At 49.0% G+C, this 12,312-nt stretch overlaps 1 protein-coding gene across 1 annotated transcript in view; it reads left to right on the top strand.

Moving 5' to 3' along the window:
* The first annotated feature begins 6,135 nt into the window (after positions 1–6,135).
* Positions 6,136–12,312, top strand: part of LOC143989608 (uncharacterized) — a 28,065-nt gene continuing 21,888 nt past the window's right edge. The window contains exon 1 of the mRNA XM_077489826.1: positions 6,136–6,365. The gene's annotated coding sequence lies outside the window, so the exon portion shown is untranslated. The remainder of the gene's footprint in view (positions 6,366–12,312) is intronic.

Raw genomic sequence — 12,312 nt, 5'->3', positions numbered from 1 at the left:
TAGCAAAGCAGCTGCCAACGCATCGTCTTCCCTCCTCTCAATGTCATCATCAGTGACTCCTTCCCTAGACCCACCACGTCCTCCTGAGGAGTCTCCTGAACTCTTTGAGCACAGTGTTGGGTACATGCTCCAGGAGGATGCCCAGTGTTTGGTGGGCTCTGATGATGACACTCAGCTAGAGGAAGGCAGTAGCGTGAGCGCAGAGAGAGGGGATGCTCAAGAAGGACAGCAATCTGGCAGTCATGTTCCACAAGCTGCAGCATACTGCCAGGTTTGCTACAGCGATGAAGAGGGAGGGGATGATGAGGGCACTGACTCCACGTGGGTGCCTGGAAGGAGGGAGGAGGAGGAGGAGGCACATGTCCAATGAGGCAGGATGCCCTCCGGGGGCCAGCTTAGGGGCAGCACACCGACTGAATCACACCGCAGAGCTCCGCCTGCGCAGAGCGCTTCCTCTGCGCGTTATTCTAAAAGTTCTTTGGTGTGGGCCTTTTTTGAGACGAGTGCATCAGATCACACCGCTGCTATTTGCAACATATGTCTCAAGCGTATCTCACGTGGCCAAAACATCAGCCACTTGGGCACCACATGCTTGACCAGACATATGTTGACCTGCCATGCAGCTCGTTGGCAAGCGTACCTCAAAGACCCACACCAAAGAACAAAGCGGACCTCTCCTTGCTCCTCATCAGCTGGCATCTCCAACCCCACTAGACCTTCAGTCCTCTCTGAAACCTGCTCTGAGAGGAATGAAGGTGTAGAATTAGGTGTGTCACAGCCAAGTGCTTCCGGGAACTCTGCTAGTGGTACATCCACATCCGATTATAGCAGGCAAATGTCCCTGCCCCAGCTGCTGGACCGGCAGAAGAAGTTTACTCCCAGCCATCCACATGCCCAGCGGTTGAATGCTAGCTTGGCTAAATTGCTAGCACTTCAACTGCTGCCTTTTCAGTTGGTAGACTCGGCCCCCTTCCGTGAGTTTGTACAATGTGCGGTTCCTCAGTGGCAGGTCCCCAAACGCCACTTTTTCTCACGGAAGGCGATTCCGGCTCTCTACTTGCATGTGGAAGGCAATGTCCTTGCCTCGCTGGACAGGGCGGTCAGCGGTAAGGTGCATATTACCGCTGACTCATGGTCCAGCAGGCATGGACAGGGACGTTACCTGTCTTTCACGGCCCATTGGGTCACTCTTCTGGCTGCTGGGAAGGATGCAGGACAAGGTGCAGTAGTGTTGGAGGTTGTTCCGCCACCACGCCTCCAAAATGCTACTATTGGTTGTGACACACCTCTCTCCTCCACCCCCTCCTCTTCTTCTTCCTCCATGGCCTCTTCCAGTGCTCTGTCCTCAGAACCAGCGGTGCTCCGTAGGCGTTCCAGGGGCTACGCAAGTACGCAGGCAAAACAATGTCATGCCGTGCTTGCGCTGGTTTGTTTGGGGGACAGGAGCCACACTGGGGCGGATGTTTTGTCAGCTCTGCAGGGGCAGGCCGAGAGGTGGTTGACGCCACGCCAGCTTAAGCCAGGAATGGTAGTTTGCGACAATGGCACCAACCTCCTCTCCGCCCTCCGACAGGGACAACTGACCCATGTGCCCCGTGTAGCTCACGTCCTTAACCTGGTGGTGCAGCGGTTCTTGGGCAGGTACCCCGGCTTACATGATGTCCTGAAGCAGGCCAGGAAAGTCTGTGTGCATTTCCGCCGATCATTTAATGCCTGTGCTCGGCTGGCTGAGCTCCAAAAGGAGTTGAACCTGCCCAAGAACCGCCTTATATGTGACATGCCCACCAGATGGAACTCAACATTGGCCATGCTGCAGCGGCTGCACACGCAGCAGAGGGCCATCAATGAGTACCTGTGCGACTACGGCACCAGGACAGGGTCAGGGGAGCTTGTTTTTTTCTCACCACGCCAGTGGGGCATGATCAGGGATGCATGCACTGTCCTGTCACCATTTGAGGAGGCCACAAGGATGGTGAGCAGTGACAGTGCATGCATCAGTGACACTGTACCTCTTGTCCACCTCTTGGAGCATACGCTGCGTGGAATAATGGACAGGGCACTTGAGGCAGAACAGAGGCAGGAAGAGGAGGACTTCCTTGCCTCTCAAGGCCCCCTTTATCCAGACAGTGTTCCTGCTGTGCCACTCATCACACAGGAAGAGGGTGAGGAGGAGGAAGAGGAGGAGGAGGATGATTGTGTCAGCATGGAGGTGGAGGCTGGCACTCAGCATCAGCATCAGCAGTCTTATAGGGATGATTTACAGTCCCAAGAAACACGTGGACTTGTACGTGGCTGGGAGGAGGTAGCTGCGGATCATGTTGTCCTTAGTGACCCAGAGGACTCCGGACCGAATGCCTCAGCTAACCTACGCTGCATGGCCTCCCTGATCCTGCAAAGCCTGCGGAAGGATCCTCGTATTCTTCGGATCAAGGAGAGGGACCATTACTGGCTGGCCACTCTCCTTGATCCACGGTACAAGGGTAAGGTTGCCGACCTTATCTTGCCATCACAGAGGGAGCAGAGGATGAGACATCTCCGGGAGGCCTTGCAGAAAGCTCTGTGCAACGCGTTCCCAGAGACTGGGAGGTCACAAACTCCTGGTCCTGGACAACGTGTTGCTGAGGCATCAGTCAAAAGGAGCGGTGGAGAAGGTGGCCGTCTGACTGATGCTTTCAGACAATTTTTTAGTCCGCAGCCCCAAGGTATGATTGGTTCCAGCACCCATCGCCAGCGTCTAATTTACATGGTGCAGGAATACCTAGGGGCAAGGTCAGACTTGGACACCTTTCCCACTGAAAATCCTCTGGCTTACTGGGTCTTGAGGATGGATCACTGGCCAGAGCTTGCACAGTATGCAATTGAGCTACTGGCCTGTCCTGCATCCAGCGTTCTTTCGGAACGCACCTTCAGTGCTGCTGGTGGCTTTGTTACCGATCACAGGGTGCGCCTGTCCACCGAATCAGTTGATCGACTGACCTTCATCAAGATGAATCAGTCTTGGATCACCCACAGCTACCAAGCACCTGAAGCTGATGTAACCGAATAATTTTTTTGGAAATACCACATCCCTTCAAGACTGCCTATGCTGATGCTGAGTGACTGTCCTGTTATGTTGATTGTCTATCCTCTTCCTCCTCCGCTGATATGTTGGAAGAACATTTTTGGTTCTGGGTGATGCCAGCAGCCCAATTTTTCTGCCCCTGTTTAACAGGGGCGTTTAATTACAATTTTTGATGCAATGCTTTGCAGCAGGGCTAATTCCTGCAATCAAACTAGAGTATATGGCAGAGGTTGGAGTGTGGTGGCACCAGCACCAGTGCCTAAGGCCCAATTTTTCTGCCCCTGTTTAACAGGGGCGTTTAAGTACAATTTTTGATGCAATGCTTTGCAGCAGGGCTAATTCCTGCAATAAAACTAGAGTATATGGCAGAGGTTGGAGTGTGGTGGCACCAGCACCAGTGCCTAAGGCCCAATTTTTCTGCCCCTGTTTAACAGGGCCGTTTAAGTACAATTTTTGATGCAATGCTTTGCAGCAGGGCTAATTCCTGCAATAAAACTAGAGTATATGGCAGAGGTTGGATTGTGGTGGCACCAGCACCAGTGCCTAAGGCCCAATTTTTCTGCCCCTGTTTAACAGGGGCGTTTAAGTACAATTTTTGATGCAATGCTTTGCAGCAGGGCTAATTCCTGCAATAAAACTAGAGTATATGGCAGAGGTTGGAGTGTGGTGGCACCAGCACCAGTGCCTAAGGCCCAATTTTTCTGCCCCTGTTTAACAGGGGCGTTTAAGTACAATTTTTGATGCAATGCTTTGCAGCAGGGCTAATTCCTGCAATAAAACTAGAGTATATGGCAGAGGTTGGAGTGTGGTGGCACCAGCACCTAAGGCCCAATTTTTCTGCCCCTGTTTAACAGGGGCGTTTAAGTACAATTTTTGATGCAATGCTTTGCAGCAGGGCTAATTCCTGCAATAAAACTAGAGTATATGGCAGAGGTTGCAGTGTGATGGCACCAGTGCCTAAGGCCCAATTTTTCTGCCCCTGTTTAACAGGGACATGTAATTACAATTCTTGATATAATATTTCACAGGAGGGCCCCTTCCTGTGCCCACCCAGAGTAACGGTGAGGACTTATAGTGTTGTGGCACCAGCACCACAACCACCAAAGGTCAATTTTTCTACCACTGTTCAACAATGGCATGTAATTACAATTCTTGATATAATCGTTCACAGCAGGGCGCTCCAGCGCCCACCAAGAGTCACTTTGAGGGCTTACAATGTTGTGGCAAAACCAACACCTTGTTCCGCCATTTCTGCAGAGCATATAGGGCAGGCCCCTTCTTTCAAACATCCAATTTACAAACATCTCCTACTTGCAAACGGAAGGAGACAACAGCAAGTGAGATGAAAAAAGATGGACGACAAAACAAATTATACAGGGGTGATAACCCTTCCCTATGTTTTCCAAAAAGCTTAAAAATAGTTTTTTTGACTGGAGCTACACTTTAAAAATGTACCAGTTGAAAATTACAAACAGATTCAAGTTAACACAACAAACCTACACAGTCCCTGTCTTGTTTGCACCGCCTGTATACTGCTGTTCTGAGTATATAAGGCCTGGGGGCCACACGTATTTCCTTTTTTTAATATGGGTACGGGGTTCCCCTTAATATGCGTACAAGACCCAAATAGGCTGGTAATGGGCAGGGAGGGCTACCCATGCCATTTTTCTCAATGATTTTCAACCATATTGCAGGAACCAGATATAACATTAAAACCGCAAGCAGTTTTAAATGGTGTTATTTCCGTTTAATGTCATTTTGTGCAGGGACTGTTCTAAACACGGGAAAGACGTGGCACTTCACAGGCATACTACAGACACCCCCCAGGCACCATATTTAAAGGAATATTTCACTTTTTTTTTCACTTTAATCGTCATTAAAATCAGTGCTCCCGCCAAAACGGCCATTTTTAAAAACATTTTAGGCATTGACCCATGTCCCCTGGGGCAGGAGCCAGGTCCCCAAACCCTTTTTAGGACAGTATCTTGCATATTAGCCGTTAAAATTAGCACTTTCCATTTCGAACGTTCGAGTCCCATAGACTTCAATGGGGTTCTAATGTTCATAACGAACGTGGGGTCCGTTCGAAAGTTCTGGTGCGAACCGAACCGGGGGGTGTTCGGCTCATCCCTACTCTCTATCACGGTGCTGCTGTCAGTGCTGTATATCACGGTGCTGGTATTAGTGCTTTATGTCACGCTGCTGATGTCAGTGCTCTCTATCACGGTGCTGTTGTCAGATCACTCTATCACGGTGCAGGTGTCATTGCTGTATGTCACACTGCTGATGTCAGTGCTCTCTATCACGGTGCTGTTGTCAGATCACTCTATCACGGTGCAGGTGTCATTGCTGTATGTCACGCTGCTGGTGATCATCTCCTGCACCCTCTTCTTTGCCTACCCTGGTCCCTGACCTTCCCTCTCCTCCATTGCCTTCATGCGCTCCACAGTCCTGAATTGTCAGAACAATTTCCCATATAAAAAAAAGAATGCTTGTAGTTGTCGATCCCAGATTCACCTCATACATGTGTTATGTCATTGGCCATGTGGTGGGACTATGTTTGCACAGCTATTAATTATTTTGTGGCTGCAAATTTGACCTGTAGGTTTGCAAAGTTCGCCTCCCATTGAAGTCAATGGGGCTCGCTGCGAACGTTCCGGTTCGCAAACTATCGGCCGCGTTCGCGAAACGTCCCGTTGGAAGTTCGTCCATCACTACTGAGGAATGTTTCTGATGGAGAGTCTTTTTATTCTTATATAATGAGGTTTATTGGAATTCTAAAAGAAATGAATATTTGGACTTTTTCTGTTGATTCTTTTGAATACCAACATAGTGACCCCTCAAAAATCCTCCAACCAGATCGCTCCAAATTTACACCCCCCCATACACCCAGCCTGAGGGAGGTTTAGACTTGTTCTGATCTCTGTGTACAAAGAGGAAATGGGATGCCCAGAGAGGAGTTTTCTAAGAAATGACGGAAATCAGAGCAGACTCTAACAATGGTGTAATTAGGAAACCCCCCTCCCCCCTCTTCATCCCCCTTCCCCCTCTTCCTCCTCCTCCCCTCTCCTCATTTTCCTGTGTCAGACATAATTTCAAGTAAAGTGCAGAAAAACAACTCCGCTCACTTCTGGTCTTCATACAGTAGAAGAAGTTGGACTCTCTTGGTGCCGTGGTTCCGGGTTTTATCTTCCAGAATCTTCTGCGATTGGACTCTTCACCTTTCTAGAACTATCTTCAGGTCTCTTCATTGTCAGGAAGTACAAACAATCCGATTGGAGGATGTATGGGCAGATCTAACAAGGTGAGACCCCACCAATCATTCTTCTGACTGCTCTAAACAAAGTCTATATCCATATAGATAATGTATAAATGAATGATGTATACCCTATATAGATAGGAGAGTCTGTATCATTTGTAGTATGGGGGATTGTTCAGCTCAGTGGTAGATGCGTTTTTATGTAGTGAGTCCACATCAGACAGACATTTATAGTTAAAGAGGTTGTAAACCCTTACAACACACTTTGACCTACAGGTAAGCCTAGATTAAGGCTTACCTGTAGGTCCAAGAAATATCTCCTAAACCTACACGGTTTAGGAGATATTTGCCGAAAGACAGGCACCGCTGTCTACGGCGCATGCGCCGTAGACAGCGGCGCGCAGGCGCACTGAGCGTGCCGCGGTCAACGGCGATATATGTCGCGAGTGGCGGCTCCCGTGCGCATGCGCGGGAGTGACGTCATCGCGGCTTTGCCGAATGACAGTGGCTGAGCAGCGAGACCCACCGAGAAGATGGATGCGGCGGACTACAGGGGACAGCGGTGACTTCGCTGGCTCCTGTGTCAGGTAAGTGACACATAATGGACTACTATGTGATACGTAGTAGTCCATTATGCTTTGCCTTTGCAGGGAATGAAAGAGGAAGTAAACTCATCAGGGTTTACTTCCTCTTTAAGGGCCTGGTAGCCCACGTTTATAGAATGATGAACACAAAGCAAAAGTCCACTCAAGAATCCCACCCCGGGGTTTAAACTTCATTCAGACACAACTGAATATAGAAGCCCACCTGGCTACTCTTCAACAGCACTGCTGTTACAGGTACTGGTCCTCAAACCACCGGCTCTTCTAGCAATCAAACAACAATCAACTTCTGCTCTACCGAGCCTTACTGTGTCCTTAGACTGACCAGTCTTTGGTCTTGTAGTAAGTGTCCTTACAAACGCAAATCCTTTATATCCAACATCAGGGATGAGCAGCCGTGCTCCTGGGTGTCTCCCCACATGGAGATACACTCTCTCTGAGAGCTAGGACCGGCTGCCTTAATCAAGACCTGAAAAGAAAACATTAAACTGCGGTCCCCGGACTTGGGAGTCTGTCCCACCCGGATCTCTATCAGACTCCCAATAAAACCTCCAGATCCCCACAAGACCACCTGTACCTAGCTGAATAAAAGACAGCCCCTCCCTCAACTAGGAGGTTCTTCTTCTTTTGGTCTGCTCTAGGCCACCTATTGATTGGAGTTGGTAAGTAATTTGTTTGCTGCATCCCCCCTGCTGAGCCTCCCCCTCCATGTTCTAACACCCTCCCTTCCCATCTCTTTCACGGGCTGTACGGTGTGAGTTACTGGCCCCGCTATGATTCATGTAAAAAAAGTGTCAGCCTGTTCTGTACAGGTCCTCATACCACCCGCGGAAAATGCTCTGTCTTCTCTTCTGCACACCCTGCAGAAATTGTCCTGGAGCGCTGAGAGGTGGGCGTGTCCAGCGGAGGGAAAACCATCTCACTGCTCACGTGCTCGGTCCGGAGACCTGAGCTGCAGACAACGGGGTTGACTGCTTGGTGAAGCCTCGCCCCCCACGTGTGTTGTGGATTCACCCCAGCAATGCAGAAGCTTCTCTGGGTGCCAGTAGTCTGATGAGTTTGGGGATTGGGGCGAGTCCGATGACAGGGAGGATCAATTTTTCTGCACACACATGACCGCTCTGCCCATCACCCAGCAAACTACTCCTCTTCCATGTGACCCCCCTCTTCCCCCTTTCCTTGTCCCCATCTCACCTCCTCCCTCCTCTCCCTCTATCCACCCTCCCGCTCTCTCTCTCTCCCTTCTCCTCCATCTCCCTCTCTCCCCTCCCTCTCTATTCTCTCCTTCTCCCTCTCTCCTTCTCTCTCTCCCCTCCACTCTCTCCCCCCCCTCCCGCTCTCTCTCCCCCTTCTCCTCCTCCCTCTCTCCTCTCTCTACCATGTCCCTCTCTCTCTCTCTTCTATCCCCCTCTCTCTATCTGTCTCCTTCCTCTCTCTCTCTCTCCCCTGCCCACTCTCTCCCCCTTGCTCTCCTCTCTCTCCCCCTCCCACCCCTCCCTCTCTTTCTCTCTCCCCCTACCTCCTCTCTCATCCCTCTGCCTCTCCCCCTCCCTCTATCTCTCTCCCCCTTGCTCTCCTCTCTCTCTAACCTCTCCCTCTCTTTCCTCCCTCTTTCTCTCTCTCTCCCTCCTCTCTTCCCCCTCTGCCTCTTTCCCTCCCCCCTCCCTCTCCCCCTCCCTACTCTATCTCCCTCTCCCATCCCCCTCTCACCCCTTTGCCTCTCTCCTCCCTCGCTCTCCTCTCTCTCATCCCCCCGCTCTCTCTCACCCCCCGCTCTCTCCCATCTCTCCCCCCTACCCATCTCTCTCTTCTCCCCTCCTTCTCTCTTTTTTACCCTCTTTCTCCACTCCTCACCCATCCCTCTCTTTGTCTCTCACCCTCACACTATTTTGCTCCCCTTTTGTCTCTCTTTCTCACAAACTCTCTGCCCCCACCCCCCCTCCCCACACTCTCTCACATATTTTCCTACTTCCTTCTTTCTCTTCTTCCCTTTCACCCTCCTCATTCACCCTTTTTGCTCCCCCCTCTCTTTGCAATGTATTCATTTTTAATTGCTTGAATTAATTTTTCCCCATTATGGGCGTGAGTGGGCCCTCGTGTCTAAATTTTGCCTAAGGCTTCACAAAGCCTAGAGCCGCCTCTCTCTGATATTATAAGAGCTCTGCAATGTCATCATTGCCTCTCCTTTTGTTTTTCCTGTCTTTATATGCAGTGCACCGCACTGCTCTCCTGGTTTTATTGTCAGTCTGAGAGCGGCTGTGAATGGTGTCACAGGGGGGCGGGGAGAATGGTGTGGGAACCGCCAGACGTCATACAATGGGGTAAATAATCTTGGAGGTCTGCAGTTTTGAGGGCTTCTCTCCCTCTCTCGCTGTAGTCCTGCCAGGTAAAGGACTTACCTCAGATTCTGAGTCTCCTGTCTGTCCTGGCTACCCTGCTATGCTGTGTACTTCTGTGGGTTTGAGGGTCTAACTGTTTTTTGTCTCAGACTCTGACTGTGTCTGCTGTCTGCCTTTGGAAATGCTCCCTGACCTCACCTGATGATGCTTTAAAGTGAGTGGATGGAGGCAGATGGCTCTTATAAAGACAGTGTACCTGTTTTTTTTTTTTTTTTAGCTTGGTACACCTGTTAGTGGCACAGAAGATTAGCAAAGGTAGACGGGGCCAAGTGGGGCATGGTTCTTAAAAAAGTGCTCAAGGAAAATATGCAAATTAGGTGTTTTGCATTATTTTAGGAGCAGAAATCCTGAACGCAACCGCTCCAAAAAACATAAGACCCACCAACGATCATCTTATCCCGACCAGGATGACGACACCTAACAGGTTGTCACATTCATAAAGCATGTGGTCAATATACTCAAAAGGAGTTGTTTCCACTTACCCTGTGAAAGGACACAATCCAGGAGATTGGCACATGCATTTATACCAGTATAATAGGAAATGCCTTTCCCAGCTCAGGGTGCATTTTGGGCCTGCATGCAGTCTGCAGTGGCAGAGAAATGAAATTGCACAGGTTGCCTCACAAGGATTGGGGGTTGTGCAAAATTCTAAGTCCTATCAAAGCGGCTATAGCAGAAAGTATGCTGCAAATATCCACACCACAAGCAACACCCACAATGATAGAGCGTAAATCACTCGCTGATGGAGGATGGTCTTTTCCCATAATGATAAGAGCGTAAATCGCTCGCTGATGGAGGATGACAGAGACCTCGTCAGAAGGTCAATTTACAATAACAGCTTTATTCATATAATGGATATGATGTATACCTAGTTCCAGGGGGTCAAGTCCTGGGGGAAAAAGTGTGGGAACTCCCACCCAAGATCCACTCCCCTACCAAAAAAATAAATATGGATACACTTATATGCACGAACGCTTCAAAAGTGGTATTTTTCATCCAATTTTCGTATCGTGTGTATGAAGCCTAACTGTTAGTACATAAAAAAAAAACAATCCTCAATAAACAAGAATACGGTAATTCTCAGAATAATCAGCATTCATTCAATTGTGCTTCCATGCAAATGTGAACATCATGTTCTGATCTTTATTGGGGAATGTTATTTTGTATATAGAGTGTTTATGTGGTGAGTTTATACTTTTTATTGAACAGAGTTTGGATAACACAGGGTTAAACGGAAAGGTCATAAATGAACTGCACATTATCTGGACAGAATGCTTGGGGAGATAGTGATGTGTTCCTGCTTAGATGTATGTTAGCTTGGGGGGCTGTAAACTCTGCAGGGGCTCCAACACACACTCGCTGCTATTCCAACCCTTCACATATTTCCACATAAACTTTCCTCCTGGCATTAAACTTTGCCAGGTATTGTGCTCAGCTTACCACCCCAAACTGATGTTCCTCCCTCAGCTCACCTCTCTCCCTGCATGTCCTGTGAGCAGAATAGCTGTGCTCCTCCTCTGGGTTCTCTCATCATATGGCACTGAAAATAGAGGAGGGGAAATTCAGCGGGACACACAGAGCAAGGATGCAGGAGACTGGAGGGGGGAGATGAGGAGACAGAAAATCAGGAGGGGCCAGCGGTGAGGAGTGCACCATGAGAGGTCTGACTAAATACAATCTCTTAGCAGCAGGGACCTGATCTACCCGTCAGCCATCTGTGATTGACAGGTAGATTGAAGAGGAAGCTGTCATGGGGCCCCCTACTGGCAATGCCTGAATGGTCAGGTGTGTGGCACTTACTATTGCGAGCTGTGTCGGCGGCTGCTGGTGTAGCACCGGCCACACAGCTTGCATACTTCAAAGTCTTTCAGGACGCGGATGCTAACGGGAACTGAGTTCCTGTTGTGGAAAAATTACAGGAACTCCGTTCCCATGCGTTCCCGCAGGACTTGAGCCCTGCCTAGTTCACACCAGTACAGCAAATTCTAGTCCAGTCTACAAAAGTAGAATGTTGCATTGTTTCTGTATGGAACACATCTGCAAAGTGGCAAAACACATTGAGAATGCATCAAAAACACTCATGCAGAAGCACATCTGGAACACAGAAATTGTGGTGATCTGGCCACCAGGCTTGCACAGAATCTATACAGTGACAGATTTTTCCTGCCAATCAGCAATAGAGTTAAAGAGGGAGTCCACCTAAAAAAAAAATATATATATTAAAAGCCAACAGCTACAAATACTGCAGCTGCTGACTTTTAATAAATGGACACTTACCTTTCCTGGAATCCAGCGATGTTGGCAGCCGAAGTTAAACTTTGGTATATTCCGTTATGTGCTGACAGGAGGTTGGGCCAGGAAAGGAAAAGTACAAGTATTTGATAACAATTTCCTGTTATAGGTGGATAGGTATACAGAGAGAGGTGGATACTGTAGGTATACAGGCATATATACATAGAGTGGGGTATACAGGCAGATATACAGAGAGGGGGGTATACAGGCAGATATACAGAGAGGGGGGTATACAGGCAGATATACAGAGAGGGGGGTATACAGGCAGATATACAGAGAGGGGGGTATACAGGGAGATATACAGAGAGAGGTGGAAAGGTATAGAGAGAGGTATACAGAGAGAGGTGGAGAGGTATACAGGGATATCTACAGAGAGAGGTGGAGAGGTATACAGGGAGATATACAGAGAGAGGTATACAGGGAGATATACAGAGAGAGGTGGAGAGGTATACAGGGAGATATACAGAGAGAGGTGGAGAGGTATACAGGGAGATATACAGAGAGAGGTGGAGAGGTATACAGGGATATATACAGAGAGAGGTGGAGAGGTATACAGGGCTATATACAGAGAGAGGTGGAGAGGTATACAGGGCTATATACAGAGAGAGGTGGAGAGGTATACAGGGCTATATACAGAGAGAGGTGGAGAGGTATACAGGGCTATATACAGAGAGAGGTGGAGAGGTATACAGGGCTATA

The sequence above is a fragment of the Lithobates pipiens genome, unplaced genomic scaffold (genome assembly GCF_037356315.1).
Source record: "Lithobates pipiens isolate NorthernLeopardFrog02 unplaced genomic scaffold, aLitPip1_a1.2 Scaffold_18, whole genome shotgun sequence".
Taxonomy (NCBI): domain Eukaryota; kingdom Metazoa; phylum Chordata; class Amphibia; order Anura; family Ranidae; genus Lithobates; species Lithobates pipiens.
Note: the sequence above shows the minus strand (reverse complement) of the source record. Positions and strands in the feature narration are given on the sequence as shown.